This window comes from Colobus angolensis, unplaced genomic scaffold, assembly GCF_000951035.1.
Source record: "Colobus angolensis palliatus isolate OR3802 unplaced genomic scaffold, Cang.pa_1.0 Scaffold42, whole genome shotgun sequence".
Taxonomy (NCBI): Eukaryota; Metazoa; Chordata; class Mammalia; order Primates; family Cercopithecidae; genus Colobus; species Colobus angolensis.
In genome coordinates this window covers 5,512,506-5,515,578 of record NW_012117599.1, presented here as the reverse complement: position 1 = coordinate 5,515,578, position 3,073 = coordinate 5,512,506, and positions in this window count along the sequence as shown.

The following is a 3,073-nucleotide window of genomic DNA, read 5'->3' as shown; positions in this document are numbered from 1 at the left end:
CTTTCCTAGGCAGAGGTCCCTGCGACCTTTGGCAGTGTACGTGTCCCTGGGTACTTGAGATTAAGAGAATGGTGATGACTTTTCACAAGCATACTTTTGTTTAACAAAGCACATCCTGCACAGCCCAAAATCGGTTAAACCTTGAGTCACTACAGCCCATGTCTCTTGCAAGGACAAGGTTGGGGGTAGGGTCACAGATTAACAGCATCTCAAATACAAAGCAAAATGGAGTCTCTTATGTCTACTTCTTTCTATATAGACACAGTAACAGTCTGATCTCTCTTTCTTTTCCCCACAGTATGTTGAGACTCTGTTGTTGCTAATTACTCAACAATAATAATTGAAGACTTTACCAGGCATGGTGGCTCTCGCCTGTAATCCCAGCACTTTGGAAGGCTGAGGTGGGTGGAATTAGCCAGGTGTGGTGGGGTGTGCCTGTAATCCCAGCTACACAGGAGGCTGAGGCACAAGAATCACTTGAATCCTGGAGGCAGAGACTGCAGTGAGCTGAGATCATGCCACTGCACTCCAGCCTGGGCGACAGAGTGAGACTCCATCTCAAAAAACCAAACCAAACAAAACAAAAATTAGAAATCTACAACAAAAAGTAGTTTGGGAAATTCACAAATATGTTAAAATTTTAAAAACTCATTCCTAAATAACCAATGCATCGAAGAATAAAAAACAAGGAAAATTAGACAGTACTTTGAGATGAATTAAAATGAAAAAAACCCCAAAACTTCTGAGATACAGCTAAAGCTGTACCTAAAGAGAAATTTATAGCAGTAAACACTCTTATTGAAAAGAATATCTGAAATCAGTACCTTAACCTTTCACCTTAAAAATCTAGCAAAAGAAAAGCAAACCAAATCTAGAATAAGCAAAAGACCACAACAAAACCTAGAGCAGAAATAAACTAAATAGAGAATAGAAAAAAAAAATAGAGGAAATCAATTAAAACAAAAGTTGGCTCTTTGAAAAGACGAACAAAATTGACAGACCTTTAGTAGACTGTCCAAGAATTTAGTAGACGGTTCAAGAAGAAAGAGAGAGAACTCACTTTATTAAATCAGGAATGAAAGAGGGGACATCAGCCAGGCGCAGTTGCTCATGCCTGTAATCCCAGCACTTTGGGAGGATGAGGTGGGTGGATTACCTAAGGTCAGGAATTCAAGACCTGCCTGATCAACATGGTGAAACCCCATCTCTACTAAAATACAAAATTGACAGGGCGTGGTGGGGCATGCCTGTAATCTCAGTTACTTGGGAGGCTGAGGCTGCAAAATCGCTTGAACTCGGGAGGCGAAAGTTGCAGTGAGCCAAGATCGTGCCATTGCACTCCAGCCTGGGCAACAAGAGCAAAACTCTGTCTCAAAAAAAAAAAAAAAAAAAAAAGGGGCAGGGGGACATCACTACTAACCTTACAGAAATAAAAAGGATTATAAGTGAATATTATGAGTAATTATGTGCCAACAAATTAGATAACCTAGATGAAACAAATTCTTAGAAAGACAAATATAACACAGTTGTCTACACAAGGGAGCTATATTTAGTTACCTGTTCATAAATCGGTATTTCCAAAGATTAACTGAAAACTATGGAAAGAGATAGCTGCATTTTGAATATTGTCAGATGAGTCTGTCACATGTCTTCTTTTATTTTTTTATTTTGTTTGTAGAGTTCTATAGCTACAACTGATTATATAAGATGAATGAAGTACAGTTGAATAATACTGGCTTTTTTTGAAATAACCTCAGGAGAGTGGCACATTATATGAGTATAAAAGAATATGTTACATGTTTCCAGGAGAGAAGTGCAATCCACAAACTGGAGGAAATGGAAGAGTTTCTCACTGTGGTGGGTTATCATTACGTAACAGGCTCTGCCAAGACAAGCTATATTCACTGCATGACCTGGTGCTAGGAGTGTACTAAAGAACTTACAAATTGCAGCCTGCACCTGCGGGTAATACTGTAGCCCCCGTTTACGGGTTTTCCAAAACCATTTACAAATCTGTGTATTTATGGAGTTTATAGGGTGTCATAGCATGCTTTTTCCACAAGGATAAGAAAGGGTTAATATAAATGTTTTGGTAAATATGTAACCTCATAATTTTTCATCCTCTGGTAAATTTTTTTTTCATATACTGGAGCTAAATTTTCGAATGGTAGTAAGGCAAATTTTTCTTTGATCCATTCTGCAATATTTGTGCGAGTCACATTTTAAACACAGAAAATACTAGGTACATAAAATTCCTGGGAATTAAGATCTTTGGTTCTTAAGAAGATTGATTCTTCACCAAATGTCAGGAAAGATCTTTGAGTGTAACGTGAAGGCACAGTCGTATTTTGAGTTCATTAACAAATAATATGTTCTTGCTAAACACAATAGCAATGTCTCAGGAAATCCACTTGCATTTACCTGGCCCTGCATTGTTCAATAAGCCACATGTGGCTGTTAAGCACCTGGAATGTTGCTCGTCCAAATGGAGGTGTGCTGTAAGTGTGAGACACACGGAGTTCCAAAGACTTAGTACAAAAAAACTGTAGGGCCAGGCACGGTGGCTCATGCCTATAATTCCACCATTTTGGGAGGCCGAAGTGGGTAGATCACTTGAGGCCAGGAGTTCAAGACCAGCCTGGGCAACATGGTAAAACCCTATCTCTACTAAAAATATACAAATTAGTGCAGTATAGTGGTATGTGCCTGTAGTCCCAGCTATTCAGGAGGCTGAGGCACAAGAATAGATTGAACCCAGAGGTGGGGGTTGCAGTGAGCCGAGATGGCACCATTGTACCCCAGCCTGGACAACAGGGAGACTCAAAAAAAGAAAAAGAAAAAAGAAACCTTGTAAGTGATCTCAAATTTTTTATATTCCTTACATGTTGAACTATTTTTGCATAAATCTGGATGAATAAAATACATTATTAACATTAATTTCCTCTGTTCTTTTTTTAATGTAGCTACTCAAACATTCTAAATGATATATGTGGCTTATCTGGTAGGTCTCTTGGACTGCAAAGGCCTAGTCTATCACAGACTACTTGACACATCCACTGAAAGATGCTGGAAC